Genomic DNA, 16,659 nt, shown 5'->3' on the forward strand with positions numbered 1-16,659 from the left:
GTGCTAGGTATTTTTAAGTAAAAGAGTCCAAACGTACACACACACACACACACACACACACACACACACACACACACACACACACATATACATATATTAAAACTTGATACATTTATTATAGGCATTTGCTTTATCCTAATTATTTATCAGTAAAGTAAAAATATCTATTGACTATTTACCTAACTTTTATGTAATTTATATTTAACATTTAGGTATATTAGTACATATAGACACCATAATGTGCTCTAAGGAAAGATTAGGAAAATTGTGATCAGTATTAAAAGAGGAACATTCTCATCCTTAGCAAATTAGACTTACCTGAGACTACAGCAATGCATTCTAGGTAAGAAAGAGATACAGACAAGTGGCTTCCACGCTTCTGTAGCCAGTTGGCTTTGGTGTGTATCCCAAGGTGCTCTGTAGCCCTTTGCCTTCAGTCTTCCTTTGTTTTTGTTACATTTTGGTTTTTTATATTTGATTTGTATATTATGTATTGATTTTGTTGTAATACAAGGTTTCATGATGCCCAGCCTGGCCTCAAACTAACTTTGTAATGAGACCAGCCTTGAATTCCCGACCTTCCTGACTCAGCCTCCCCTAAGTGTTGGAGGAATTACAGGCATGCTCCACCATACTCAGGTACACCTCAGACACCATCAAGCCTTTGATATTTTAGTTTGTTCACCCTCAAAGTGCAGAAAATGACGCTGTATACTGCCTAGAATTGGAATCCCTTGGTGTTTCCGACGCATATAACAATACCTGCAACTGAGGACTGTAGATCTTTGGTAAAGCGCTTGCCTATCGTGTGTGAGGCCCTGGCTTCAAGCTGCAGCACCTCAGGGGGAAAAACATATGGGGCAAGTAAAAATACAAAATACATAAAAATACAAGGATGCTTGCTACATAAATAAAAGATAAAAATAAAGAACACATAATGTTATGATTCTGACTGTCTAAATAAAAAGTTCAATTACTTTTATCAGGTGTTAAATGTATCAAACAAAATGGTCAAACTGGCAATTCACATAGGTAAAAAGAATTTCCAGGAGAGAATTTAATTGACTTGCCCCAATTAATTCTTATGCAGATGAGAAACTACAAGAAGTAATTAAAGCACAGGGATAATACTGATGCAGCAGTAAATGACAGCTTGGGTTTGTATCTGAGTTCTTTTGATTGTCAACTATGTAAACTAGGGCAATTGATTTCTCTGTACTTTAGATATTTAGCAAAATAGTGAAGAACATAGGATTGTCATGCAGACTGAGTGTTAATACCTGCAAAGTACTTATGCCCCTGACATTCTCACAGTTTATAACTGTAACTGTATTTTAGGGTACAAAATCTATTGCTTCATATCTATTATAGTGGTATAAGTATTGGAAATTAGATCACTAAGGATCAATTTGCCATAGGTTATATTTATACTGCATCAAACAACCAGATTAGCAAACTAAACCATCAGAGTTTATTAAGTTATTTATTAAGGAAATATTGGAATGACTACCTGATTATACCAGAGTCAACTGTCCTGGCTGAGCTGAGCCTGGTTTCTTGTTTACTCTAAAACCACAGTGGTCATTTTAAAAACCAACCAAGGCATGCCTCTTTCCTGCTTGCCACTTTCACTGATTCTTCATCTCTCACTGCCCAAGTCCATCTCACCCAAATAGCAAATTAAAGATCATTATAATCATTTACAACATTAGTCTTTGTTTCTAAGAAGTCAATCCCCCCCCCCCAATTTTCTCTATACTGCTGTATTGTCAGCTCTTTTTTTTCTTGCCTTAAACCTTGTTTTGCAAGTCTTTTTGCTTCCCTGAAATCTGATCTTTTCTCTAATGTTCCGATCAGGTTTCTGTTAAGGCCATCTCTCCTCCTGAGTCAACACCTAGCACAGATGTAGTCAGTTATTTTGCATCTTCACTCTCTCTGTTATGAGTGAGGACCAGATAAGGACAGTAACTATTTTACTAAATCTTGAGTCCACAGGGCTGAACACAAATTCATGCAGTCATTTCAGATGAAACCAACAAGTATTTGTTGAAAGGGGAAAGAGCAAAAAATAAAAATAAAAACAAAAACAATGTAGACAGTGGGGTTCTCAACCCTCCTAATGCTGTGACCTTTTAATACAGTTCCTCACGTTGTGGTGACCCCCTACCCATAACATTAATTTCATTGCTACTTCATAACTGTAATTTTGCTACTGTTATGAATCTGATATATAAGGTTTATCAGATCTGTGACCCCGTGAAAGGGTCATTTGATCCTCAAAGGGATCACAACCCATGAGAACTTGTGCAATAAGGCATTTAGCAACAATTTTCCTGACTTAACCCCATTCCCTACCCTTCCAAAACATGTTTCACCATTACCACTGACCCTAGAAAAATTAAATTCTTTGCCAGTTCACAGGACCTAAATTCTGCTTCTTGCCATCATTCCCAATGAAATAATTTTAAAAACTGGATCCAGGGTGTTCTTAACTCTATGCTACTAAATAGATCTTTTCCTCACCCTATCCCTCCAGAGTCCACATTTCAAGCATAATAAAATATGTTTAGCTTATGTGTACGCTACAATATGAAAAAATTCTGTCATATTCACCAGCATAACTCCCCATTTTGCAACAGTTCACTCCTGAAAGCAGTGGTGGTAGTCCTCATTAGCTTGAGCTGCCAGCTTGACACAGCCTAGAGTAACATGAAAAAGGACTCTCAGGTTGGCCTGTAGCTCTATCAGTGGGGAATTCCCTTCATTACTAATTGTTATAAGGGGGCTAAAGCTACTGTGGGCAGACATCCCTTGGGCAGGTGGTCCGAGAGTGTATAAGAAAGGTAGTTAAGCAAGAGTCTGTGAGAGATGCAACATGCAATGTTCCTCCATGGTTTCTGCTTCAAATCTCGGCCCTTACTTCCCTCAATAATGTTCTGTAACCTGCATGATGAAATAAACTATTGTTTCTTTTGCCCAAGGTGTAACGCAGCAACAAAAAGGAAACTAGAATATTTACAAAAACCAGCTTATACCGACAGGTTAACGAGAATCTACTGTACATATTTGTTCTCAGCCTGGCATTCAGGGACAACATATTAGTCACTTAAAATCACCTACAGTAGGAGAATGCATAGCATAGGAATCAGCAAAAGCAATAAGTGATGATATTTTTTTTCTGAAGCTAGCTGTTAAACATTTACTGGGACACTGCTGACAGTGAACTCCAGTTGTTACCATGGAAACAGTAATCAGTCCTTGATTAAGATGTAGTATTAATGCTACACTGAGCAAAATGTATTAGTGTGGATAGCTTACACATGAATAGAAAAGACAGACATATATCTTCCGGGTGTGTATTTTAGCTCAAGGTGGCCCATAGGTTTTGAGACCAGGGTTTGAGTGCAAATGACAGATATCCCAGAAAGCACCAGCCTCATGTCAAAGATGGAAGAAATACAGGGCACACTCGTAAGCAGCCTCTTGTGGTGGACAGTTGAGGAATAATTCCATTGAGAACATCTGAATTTGCACAACTCAGAATTATTTCAACTAAAAATTAGGATCTGGAATATTTATGCACAAGACTCTGCCCACAATATGTCTGCTTTAAGTCCATGAGCTAGTTATCACCTGTCAAAGCATACTTCCAACAGGCACAAAATACTCCCATGTCCAAACTCAGAAACACATACTATGAAAAACAATGGGCCTATGCTAAAGAGGGTAATAATATTTCAGAGACATGAATAATACTGACTTAGCATGGCAGAACTTTTCCACTGGAGATACTCAATCTCAAAATGTTCTTTTCCCACCAAGTTGATGTGCCATCATGAGTCTACCATCTACCAGAGCAGTCAGACAGAGGTCGTTCTCCAGTTAGTCACTGCAAAGTGGGTGAAAACAGCAGGTTTCACTAAAACACACCTTGAAAAGGATGAATATTAGTATATGAGAAACAAAATAGAATAATATTTGACTTGCCTAGGATGCTGGGCTTAATATTTTAACTGTGAGTAATGGACTATTGTTAAAGTGAGAACCCTCTAAAAGTGACAGAGACTGTTTTAAGCAGGGGCAAGGGCGTGAATGAGTGTTGAAGAACTTGCCTAGCACATGGAAGGATGTGATCTCCATCGTCTGTACTGCCAGAAACTCCTTTATCTATAGGAGGAAGGGTTCCAATCAGAAATAGAAGGGCATTCACATACATGACTTGAAAATACATACATGAGCCAGAGACATTTCTCTTATATAGTAGGACATAACTACATGAAATATATTACAATTAAAGTTTCTAAAATTTAGGATATATTATTTGAGTCATCCTGCAAGGTGCTCCTCCTTTTCAAATTAGTCTTCCAGTTGTTATAAGGCATTTAAAGAAATTCTTTTTATTAGAAAGAAAGAATGGATAAATAGCATGATTTTACAATATTATTTGAGCAAGTCTTGCTCGCATCATTGAGAAAGGAGACAGATGGTGATAGAGTATACAAGTGCTAATTTGCTTTTATCCATAAATAAATTAAATATACAACAATGGCTTTACTTATTTAATCATGTATTTATTTGTTGTTAGGGGTGGACTACTGGGACTCCTGTGTTCAAGGCAAGCACTCTACTACTGAGCGACAACATTATCCCACAAATTGTTCTTGAAACATCATTTGAGAATATTTAGAGATCTCTGATAGTGGCTCATGGCTTCCTGAAGTCAAAATTTCTTTCCTAGTGCCAAGGTTCTCATTTCCTTTTCATTTGCCATATCCAGTGGAATATATTATGCTATATGACTCTGTAATGAGGCCACTACTCTTTTCTGGCAGCCTATGGAACACATCTTTTTATATTCTTATGCTTACAACAACATTTTTTTAGTTGTTGTTTCAGACAGTCTCTTACTATTAAGTTTTGCTGGGTATGAACTCACTGTGTAGACCAGGCTGAATTTGAACTTGCATCAATCAATCTTTCTGCATCTACTTCTGGAGTGCTGGGATTATAGGCATGTGCTACATTGCTCGGTACACTATTAATTCTAGTATTATACATGCCAAGAGATTGAGTCAACCAAAACAACAGTTCCTCACTGTTCAAAATAACCTGGGGAAGCCTGGGGCTAAAGTACTTGAGGACCACTGTTCTATGCTATTCTTTGGTATTAAGAAAAGGCATCTACTATAAATAGGGAGGAGGAAAATGGCTTGATATTCAAGCATCAGTTTGGATACTGAACACCCATGTAAAATGATAGGCATGTCTGTAACTCCAGCACTGGAGAGACACTATCTTCAAAAGAAAGGTTAAGACTGATCAAGGAAGACACCTGTCTTAGGTATCTTTAATTATCAGTTTGTCATATCCTAGAGTCTTTATGAAGGAAAAGCCTTGATTAAGGAATTGCCTAGACCAGACTGGCTTGTAGGCATACCTGTGTAGAATTTTCTTGATTGTTAGTTGATGCAGGAAGGCTGAGCCAACAGTGGCTGACGCTCTCCCTAGGTAGTCTTGGCCTGTATAAAACATATAGTAAAGTGATAGCCTGTGACTGATCCAGGAACAAGGTACCAAGTAAACTTCTTCCAGGTTTCCTGCCTCAAGTTTCTGCACTCATTTTTCTCAGTGATAGTCTGTAATCTGGAAGTGTAAACCAGATAAACCATATCCTCAGCAATTTGCATTTGGACAGTGTGTTTTAATACAGTAACAGAAATCCAACTACAATACCACCTGGCATAGACCTCTGGCCTCCACACGCATGTATAGTCACACAGACTCAAGAACACACACACACACAACACACACACACAACACACACACACAAAACACACACAACACACACACACAAAACACACACACAACACACACACACAACACACACACACAACACACACAACACACACAACACACACACACACACACTTTTTAAAAGGAAAGAACATTTAAATGTATTTTTAAAAGAAAGGCTGGAGATGGCTCAGTGGTTCAAAACATTGGCTGATTTTCCAGAGAATGGGGGTTTGATTCCTAGCAACCACATAGTAACTCAAAACTGTTGATAAGTACAGTTTCAGGGTATCAGATACCTTTTCCTGGTTTCTCTAAGCTCCAGGCATGAACATACAGGCAAAACACCCACCCACATAAAGTAAAAATAATTTTTAAAAGTATACTGAGAAAACAAAAAAAGGAATAGAAAAAAAGAAGAAATTTAAAAGGTGAAAGGCCTTTCATTTCCTAACTTCTTTTAAATAAATGGAGAAAGTAAAACTGAAAGGTATTCTTGTTCCAGATAGGAAATAAAAGGTTGGGGTTAGAACAAGAAAGTTCTCAATTATTAGCAGACGTTACTGGTTTTGATTTTGAATCTTGGAACTGTCTCTGAGAACCCACTTAATCTTCAGATAAAACTATTGAAAAACACGAAAATACATTCTAGATAAAAACTTCTTAATGAAATGATACCCTAAATCAAAGAATATAAATAAACTCAATTATTTCATCTCAAGTTCCCTCTCCTAATATACTCCTTTATACTAAACCTGAGGATACCTTTTCAAAACAACATAGAGAGGTATCCAAAGTAAATGCAAAGAAATCGGGTGTTATTCTATTAAGATCACTTTATCAGATCCCTTATACTTGCGATTAGGTACTCAGTAAAATACCCCCAGAGTCTTCCTAACATTCCTGCCATTGGTAGATATAACTTCATAGGAAAAATGCACAGTATAACTGGGCAATAGTTATGATTGTAATTAGTGAGAAAGGGGGAGCAATATACTAGAGCAGTTCAGTTTAGGAAAGGATAATAAATACCATTTCTGAAGTGTCAGGAAACAGGCTTAAAACTTCTAGCTGTCAGAACAATTGGACTTGAGAGGAAGGGGGAAATTATGGCATAAACCATGAATAACTGTAGGCTTTCTTTGTAATATTTGTCCTTCCCACATGGTCTGCTTTCTATCCAGAGTCATAATCTCCTTCTAGCTTATTTTAGTAAAGCTGAATTCAAATTAACAAATGAGGTATTTGCTGATAAAGACAGCCTTCACCCTGTGACATTTATATCTCAAACATGGTCTCAAATGGTCAAATAGCTTGGATGCCTAAAGGAACACATCCTTATAAATGGGAAAGGTCAGACTAAATGTCACATTCTGACATCTTCTGTAATATTTTCAACAACATGTAAAAGATAGTTGCTACTGTATAACGGAGGAATATAATATGAAGCAAACAGCTTACTCTTAGAAGTATCCTCAATGACAATAAATGTATTATCTTTATTCATGTTGGACCACATCTCAAATGCTGTGAACTAACAATTATTAACCAAGGTAAAATCTGCTTACAAAATAACCTTCATGAATAGAGCCTATCAATAATTATAGTGTGGCATTTAAATTAAGGGTTACCTGCATTTTCTCTGTCATCAATCATGTATGACTTTGAACTGTTAGTTAATCTTCCATTTCGTTCCTCATCTGTAAAAACTAAAGTTCATGACAGTAACTACCTCAAAATGGTGTTCTAGAATGTGAGAATAAGTATTTCTTTTTTTTTTTTTTTTTTTTTTTTTTTTTTTTTTTTTTTTTTTTTTTTTTCAGAATTCTTTTTTTTTTTTTTAATTTTTTTTTTTATTAACTTGAGTATTTCTTATATACATTTCGAGTGTTATTCCTTTTCCCGGTTTCCGGGCAAACATCCCCCTCCCCCCTCCCCTTCCTTATGGGTGTTCCCCTCCCAACCCTCCCCCCATTGCCGCCCTCCCCCCATAGACTAGTTCACTGGGGGTTCAGTCTTAGCAGGACCCAGAGCTTCCCCTTCCACTGGTGCTCTTACTAGGATATTCATTGCTACCTATGGGGTCAGAGTCCAGGGTCAGTCCATGTATAGTCTTTAGGTAGTGGCTTAGTCCCTGGAAGCTCTGGTTGCTTGGCATTGTTGTACTTTTGGGGTCTCGAGTCCCTTCAAGCTCGAGCTTGAAGAGAATAAGTATTTCTATTTAGTACAGTGTCTCAGTTACGTTTTTCTTTTCCAATGATAAAATACCCTGACAGAAGCAAGGAAGAAGGGGTTTGCGTGCACAGTCACAAAAGTAAAGAAGGAAAGGTTTCATTTTGGCTCACAGTTTGGAGACACAGTCCATCATTGTGCAGAAAAGTCAAGGCAGCAGGAGCTGGAAGCAGCTGGTCACATTGTGTTCGTAGTCCGGAAGCAGTGTTCAGCAAGCTTTCTCCTTTTTGTATAGTTTAGGACTCAAACCCAGGGAATGGCACTGCTTACTTCTAAAGTAGGTCCTCCCACATCAGTTAACCTAATCAAGATAACCACTCATAGCCTGTATAGAAGCTACCCTTACCAAAATAACACCCCATAGGTGTGCCTGGATGCCTGTCCCCCATTTGATTTCAGGTCCTGTCAAGTTAACAATCAACACTAACCATCACATACACTAACTTGGATGATCTGTCCTTCTTATCAGATCAAAAAACAGATTCTAAAGCGAAGTTGATACTGGTGTTATGTGTCAACATTAGACAAATAACAAAGTAGACAAATTTACTTGCTATGTAAAAAAAATGCTATAAGAAAAATTGTAAATAGGAAAAAAAGTGTAGGTGTACATCCAGAAGAATAGTGGCAAGAATATATTATACAAAGAACTCAAAAAAAGTAAACACCATGAAAACTACAACAAACAAATGCTTTTAAAATATGCTACAGAACTAAACACAGAGAGACAGAGACAGAGACAGAGACGAGAGAGAGAGAGAGAGAGAGAGAGAGAGAGAGAGAGAGAGAGAGAGAGAGAGAGAGGTGTCTCAGAGGGAGAAATATAGCTGGGAACAGTGTCTATTCAACTGCTGAAAGATGCAAATAGAAACCTCCATACTGTTGGTGAGAGAGTAAAGTAATCCAGCCACTTTGGAAATCATTCTCAGATTTCCCAAAAGAACTAACATTAGAACTGCCATAGGAAATTATATAACGCCGTGTAATTATTCTATGATACTATATAACGCTCCTGGTCACATATTCAAAGAGCTTAACTACCCTAAAACACGGATACTGCCACACCCATTTTCACTTCCACCCTACTCACAATAGCTAGGAAATGAAAGCAACCTGGACACTTATTAAGTAATTAATGGAAAATTAAACTGTGGTACATATGCAAATGGAACTTTATCCAGTTGCAAAGAAAAATGAAATTATTAAATTTGCAGGGAAATGGATAGAACTGAAAATAGACACACACACACACACACACACACACACACACACACACACACACAGAGCCATTTTCCTCTGTGTATGTGTGTATATTGGCTTCTACTTTTTAAGTTCTTGTTGAACATGGAATGTTTGTCTGTGTTGAACACTGAGAACATGGTGGAAGCCAGGGAAAAAAACTTAAGGGAGATGGAGGGGAGTGCCTTGGATCAGGGAAGATAGTAGAATAATGATAAAGTGAAAATAAAAAGAGAAAATATAGTAGGTGGAGATGTTTAGGTGGAGCAGACATGTATTCTGGATTGGGGAATGATTAACAGTCCCAAGTATGAGATACTCCACAGGAGTGGCACATGGAGGATCCAGAAGCCTCTGGTAATATGAGATCTTATCAATACTGTTGACTGCCTAGCAGAACTCTAAGATTGCATTACAAAATATACTACACACCTCGGCTGTAAGAAAGCAGGCTGGCACTGAGCTGGAAACTTCCTTCATGCTGGCTAGCATCTGAACCACCAGAGGGTGCTGAGGAGAAAGGAGTCATTGTTTGTCTTAGCTAGCTGTGAATGGGAAGATACACCAACCTGTGCAATAATGGCATGACTGTTAACCAACTGTCCTATAATTGGATTTGAGGCTGCTTCCGTGGAGAAGTAGAGTCAATTCAAGCCTGATACAGTAAGTAAACTGACATAGTAGGACTATCTTCTAACTTTATTCTCAGAAACAAAAGCCACATATAGCATACTTATAAGCATAAAAACAATCTAAAAATGAACAACCTCTTCTGGAAGAACGAAAATCAGTGATTATCTAAAGCTAGGGGAAAGGCCTTGACAATGAACTGGGAAGCATCAAGGAAAAGAAGAAATGTTGTCTTGTTTATGGTAATAAATAATTGCATCCATTAATAGAAACCTTATATGGTAAATAGTTTAATTTTGTAAATAGTAAATAGTGACATTTTGTAGTAGGTTAAATCAAGAAAGCTACATTTAAAAAAATTAACTACTGAGCATGGTGTCTTAAAATAACCCAGCACTCAAAGACTTCATCAGAAAGATTATTGTAAATATGATGCCAGTCTAGATCAGCTGGGGCAGTAGAGTAAGACATTGTCTCCAAAAAAGTCATATTACTATGATAAAAAAGATTATTTATAAATTCCATACAAGAAAATATAAATTGTCTAATTCCCTTTAAATATAGAAAATTAATTTTAGTGTACTGATCTCTTAAGATGTTACACTTCTTTAGAAAGAAACAGATATTCAGAATTACAATAAAACCATTTGTAAAAAAATTATATATAAATGATCTTCCTTCCCCATAGTTCTAAAATGAGACTATTGTTAGCAGATGAAGAATCACCATTTTATTGTAATGAAGAGCACTATTTCATTGTAGCTTACATAATGGATCATTCTTTAAATAAAAGAAATTATTCCCAACTCAAATATAACAATAGATGTGCATTCATTAAAATTCCCTTTCTAGAACCAGGTGTGGTGATTCATGCCTATAATATTAGCACTCAACAGACAGACGTAGGCAGATTGTTATAAATTTGAGACCACCCTAGGCTACTGTCTTAGAATTCCATGGCTGTAATAAAGATTCTGATAAAAAAGCAAACTGAGGTTGGGAAAGATTACTTGGACTACATATGGTAGATCAGAGTTTATTGAGGAAAGCCAAGACAGGAAGAATTCAAGATAGAAATCTGGTAACAACGAAATGGCACCAAAAGGCATGGCATTGGAGCACTAGCTAGAGCTTACATCTGATCCATAAGCAGAGGACAAAGAGAGCCTTGCCTCAATGACAAACCTCCTCCAATAGGGCCACACCTCCTAATCCTTCCCAAACAGTTCCAGCAACTGGGAACCAATTACTCAAACACATGACCCTTTGATCTTCATTCTCATTCAAAATACATTTCACTCTCTGGCCCCCATAGGCTTGTGGTTATATCATAACAATATACACGCATATTCCAATCTCAAAAGTTCACTTAGTCTTTCAGTATCAAAATTGTTTAAAACCCAGTTTTTCTGAGACTCAAGGCAATTTCTTAACTGTTAAATCAAAAGCAGAACACAAATTACACATTCTAACATACAGTGGCACAGAATATATATGTAAATTACCCTTCCAGATGGATAAAAGGGGACACCATGAGGAAATACTGGATCAAAATACTCTAAAGGCCCAGCAGAACAAATTCCAAATATTGAATCTCTGATGCCAAAGGACTTAGATGACTCAGCTGTTGTGATTTGCTCAAATCAACATGATTCTTCCTCTTAGGCAGGTTCCAGTCTGCAGTTCTCTTTGGAAGATAACCCAGAGGTCTAACATCAACATTTTAGGGTCTCCAACACAAACCAGGCTTAACTTTCACAGCTTCATACAACAGCCTCCCCCTTTCTCTGTGCAGGGATTCCCCTGCCACACCTCAGTAGCCTTCCTTAACCATGGAGGAAAATTCCATAACTCCTTTATTGCTGTATCTTTCAACATTCCAAAGCCAGAAACATGTGGGTAAAGCCAAAGCTGCCATCTGATTAGAAAGGAATCTTAAATTCATTTGTATAAGCTTTCCTTTGTTATTGTTTTTCAGGGACAGGTAATTTCATAGGCCTTCTCTTTTCACAAGTTTCAGGATTAGCTAGGTGGGATCTTACCCAGAGGGTACCACTCCTTTTTTTCCATTTCTCTTTATTCTTTTCAGGACAAACCAAGGCTCCAACATTAAATTGACTAGTTCTGTTTTTCTCCTCAAAATGTACATTTTGAATTACTTTTTGCCCCACTTACTCTTTTTCACTATGAATCTGCATAAGAATGATCATTAATAAACACACGGACAGAATCAAATTAGGCTGTCTTAAAATCTCCTCTGCAAAAAAGAAAAAAATAGCACCATACTTTTCTATTTAGCCTCTGGTAGATTCTTGGAACACAGGCAAAAACTAGCCACACTTTTTTTCTAAAATAGCACATGTATTGTATCTAGCCCAATTGAGACTATTTTCCCCCTCTGAAACGTTTTGGGCTGGGCCTCCATAGTACATATTGCTTTCAACCCTACTGTCTTTCCAGACTCCACTAGAATGGCCCACTGATCCCCACATACAGCATTCAACTGCCTTCCAAGTCAAAACGTCTCAAGTCTACTGTATTCCTCAAAATACGCAGCATCGACAAGCCTATCACAGCATACCACACTCCAGGTACCAACTTCACTCTTAGGTACTTTTCTACTATTCTAAGTACCATAACCAAAGCAACTTGTAGAAAAAATTTAATGGAGACTTAAAGTTTCAGAGGGTGAAACCCATAACCATCATGGTAGGAAGCATTGGCAGCAGGCAGGCAAGCATGGTACTGGAACAGTATCTGAGAAGTTACATCTTACCCACAAAACCCACAAGCAGTAAGCACAGAGGAGAGAGAGAGAGAGAGAGAGAGAGAGAGAGAGAGAGAGAGAGAGAGAGAGAGAGAAACAGAGAAACAGAGAAACAGAGAAATAGAGACAGAGACAGAGAGCATTAACTGAAAATGGTATGGGAATCTGAAACCTCAAAATCTACCCCCAGTAGCTTACTCCCTCCAACAAGGCCATGCCTCCTAGGGACATGCCTCCTAGTCCTTCCCAAACAGTTCTACCAACTAGGGACCAAATATTCAAACATTTGAGTCTATGGGAAAGGGCATTCTTACTCAAACCCCATATAATATGATATATATGCATGATATTAGAACTGAACTCTTGGTATTGCATAATTGATTGGAAGCCTCTTCCCAGTGGAAAGGATATTTCTACCACTCTCAGCATTCCTTAGTTAATACGGGGACCCCTGACATTTCCACTCTCAGCATTCCTTAGTTAAGACGGGGATCCCTGACATTTCCACTCTCAGCATTCCTTAGTTAAGACGGGGACCCCTGACATTTCCACCTTTCATGTTAGCATGTCTATTGAAGTCTTGTTTAGGCAGCCATGTTACTGAGATTTTACAAGTGTAGCCTCACCCTATAAGTGTGTGTGTGTGTGTGTGTGTGTGTGTGTGTGTGTGTGTGTGTGTGTGTTCTATCACTTCATCCTCACTTATAATCTTTCCACTTTCCTACGATGGTCCTTGAACCTTTGATGGGGTGATATAAATGTATCATTTATGAGTGAACACACAACACTTACTTATTTTAAGTATTTTTGAACAATTAGGATTCTATATAGTTCTTTGTATTAACTAAAAAAATTAAACTTAGCTAATCAAAGGTCATAGACTTTGTAAAAATAATGATAAAAATAAAATAATAATGGCTAGAGAGATGGCTTTGCTGCTATGAGCTCTGGCTGCCATTCCAGAGGATCTGGGTTCAAAAAAAAAATCCATAAGGATGCTCATGACCATCTGTAATTCCAATCCTAAGGGACCAAGCACCTTCTTTTGATCTCTAAAAGCACTCATGAGTATGGTACACAGACATATATGGAGGCAAAATGCCTAATATAATATAGTATTATTAATTTTAGTATTGTTGTTTGTTTTGTAGAACTGACTATGTTTTGTTTTGTTTTTGCCCATGGTTACAAAGAATGATTACACTGAGAGGAAAATGGACTACTGTAGAACAAATAATTTGACAGCTATTAATTTTAGGCAGCAACATCCTAGCATTTCAAATCACAGAAAAGGCCTATTTTTCAAGGTCACAGATATTGGGAATGAGAAAAATATCCCATCTAATACTGTTTAACTCTCTGAAAATATAATAAATACAAATGCTGGGAATCTACCTTGTTTTCACCAGACCCAATAGGAAGTGTCTTGTCCAGTCGTCACCAGTGGATACTCATATTCTATCCCAAAGCAGGGTAGCTATTTTGCTATGTCTCTTAGTTCTTCAGGAGATCAGATGGCATTATTTCTAAAACCACAAATATATGGGTGACTTATAAAGATGTTCATCTATATGTTGTCTTTTATTTCAGTATTGTTGCTTATATAAGATTAATTCACTGCCCAATGTCATTGGAAGCTTTGTTACTTTGGCAATCTCTCGCTAAAATATAACTTTCTATAATTCTCAGACTCATGTGAGACCAAGTATCAACAGGAGTTGACACAGACAGGACTTTCCAAGTAAGTAAAAAAAAAAAAAACTATAGAGTATGAAATATAAACATGGCACATATATGATTCTTAAAGGGGATAAAAGGACTGGTTTTTAAAATAAATTCTGATTTTGTAAATATTCAACTTTATAAAGACCTAAACTCTAGTCCTCTAAGGCAATGAGGTTCTCTTATTGGTATTGGTCTGTCAGAGTTGGTAACATTTCCAAGAACAAAAAAAAACATATTTTAACATAATTATGTTTTCTGCTAAGCTTTCAATGATTTGAACTACTTGGGAAATGGAGCATTTACAAAATCAGAATTTGTTTTCGTAATCTGCTCATTTAATTTCCTTAGTTTCCTGAATTTTGTCAAATGTTACACAAAAGTTAAAACAAAAATTGGTTATTTTCTACAAGTTGGGTGAAACAGCAGACCGAACCTTGAAGCACTGAGCCTAAGAATGAGAGGCCAAAGAAGACAGCCCAGGATGTGGTGCTCACAGCCCCCAGTGTTATCTAGAACTTAGGACGTGGTGGGACATTTCTAAAAGGGTCAACAACTCTGTACGTTGTCTGCTCCCTTGATCAGAGCGTCTGTGAGAAGCACAGAAGTTGGACTCTAACAAGTACTCCTTTTCCAGGGTCACTGCAGAGAGAAGACGTGTGGTTACCAGGGCCCTGACCCATCCCAGCAGAGGATACAACTTGAAAATTAAAGGAGCTGAGAGCTTTCCTTGAGACTTTAAGGATATTTGACTGACTTTAACAGTGAAGAGAAAGATTATTTTGAGCGGCCAAATGGTCTTAAAACAGTAGAAGGAAAATATAGCCATAAAAACAAAATACCTAATAATATAAAAGAAACTCTACAAACCCAGCCACAGCCAGGATTCTCACCTTGACCTTGTTCAGTCAGGAGCCTAGCACTCCAAAATGACCTACTGACATTATCATTTAGTGACCAGCTTTAACCAATTTAAAAAGGGCAGCAGTCCAGAAGCTGTCAAATTCATGGTGTTTGCTACCCACTGGGTTCAGCTGTCTGGGATAAAAATCATTTTCCAGGACATGCTCAACACAAAATATAGGAGACTCCTAGTGGGAAGCAAACTAGTAGGGGATTAATAATTTTGGAGCCTATGCATGTTATGTTAAGGTTCCCTCAGAAGAGGGTATTAAGTCCCCAAGAGATGGACTTACAGGCAATTGCAAGTCACTCAGCATGGGTACTGAAAACCAAATTGTGGTCCTCTAAAAGAATAGTCAGTACTCTAGCCTTTGGATGATTTTCCCAGTCCCTGCTTTGGAATCCTTTATTATCAATGATTGTCATCTTTCCCCTCTGATTCTTTTCTCAAGTTAAAAATCAACTGGTATCCGAACGTGCTTCATCTTCAAAAAATTTTCATGGGAAAGACCTCTAAGAAGTATTATGAAATACTGGTCTCTGATCATTAAAACCAACCTGTGCAAAACTTCTTAGAACTCTAGTAAAAAACAAACAAACAAACAAACAAACAAACAAAAAGCTCAAGGATTCAAGAAAATGGCTTACCTAAAACAAGCAGAACTGAGGTTAGCAAGGTGGGACAAAGTAGAGGACTCTGAAGACAGTGACCAGAGTATTTGTGGCCTTCCTATTTGAAACCATGCTGCTCTGTTAAGGTTATTTTACCCCCAGGTTAAAAATTTCCACTTTTCTCTCAAGATGTCTATAATACATAGAATTTAATAAGATATAGCTTTGCATGTAAACATTAAATATTCCTTTCCATCCTATTTGTTTCCCCTAGAACTTCATGTTCTAATTTTCAAGAATCTGACCCATCACAGCAGAGGCTACAACTTGAATAAGAAACTTTTATAATGGGACAAGATTGAAGACATTAACTGTGTTACCAAGGCTTTGGGTGGCTAATATATTGAAAAATGATGTGTGTAGCACCAGATATGATAAAACAGATTCAAGAAACAAAAGTAGATTTTATGGGTCCAATACTTATAAGTGCCATCTTGGAATACTAGATGGTACCTGATTTGTGAGGTTCCTACATTACACATCAGACAGTCACTCTCTGACACTCCCAGGAATCTCAGTATAAACACAGAAATCTCAATAACAGAGATATTTGCCACACACCATAGCTATTGCATCAAACTCTGGTGGCAAATATTTGGCTTAGCCTTTTACAATTAAGAGTATTCTAAAATTTTTATTTGATTTTTTAAACATTTATTTATATGTACAAATGTTTTTTGCTTTCACATGTGTCTGTAAAC

At 37.4% G+C, this 16,659-nt stretch overlaps 1 protein-coding gene across 11 annotated transcripts in view; it reads right to left on the reverse strand.

Moving 5' to 3' along the window:
• Positions 1–16,659, reverse strand: part of Sytl5 (synaptotagmin-like 5) — a 243,631-nt gene that overhangs the window by 167,068 nt on the left and 59,904 nt on the right. For 2 of the 11 annotated variants that reach the window (XM_087599508.1, XM_087599498.1), the window contains exons 3-7: positions 5,438–5,519; positions 4,113–4,167; positions 3,761–3,889; positions 2,614–2,699; positions 763–838 (exon numbers count right to left, since the gene is read on the reverse strand). The gene's annotated coding sequence lies outside the window, so the exon portion shown is untranslated. 11 annotated transcript variants of the gene reach the window in all.

The sequence above is a fragment of the Rattus norvegicus genome, chromosome X (genome assembly GCF_021556685.1).
Source record: "Rattus norvegicus strain SHRSP/BbbUtx chromosome X, alternate assembly SHRSP_T2T, whole genome shotgun sequence".
NCBI classification, from domain to species: domain Eukaryota; kingdom Metazoa; phylum Chordata; class Mammalia; order Rodentia; family Muridae; genus Rattus; species Rattus norvegicus.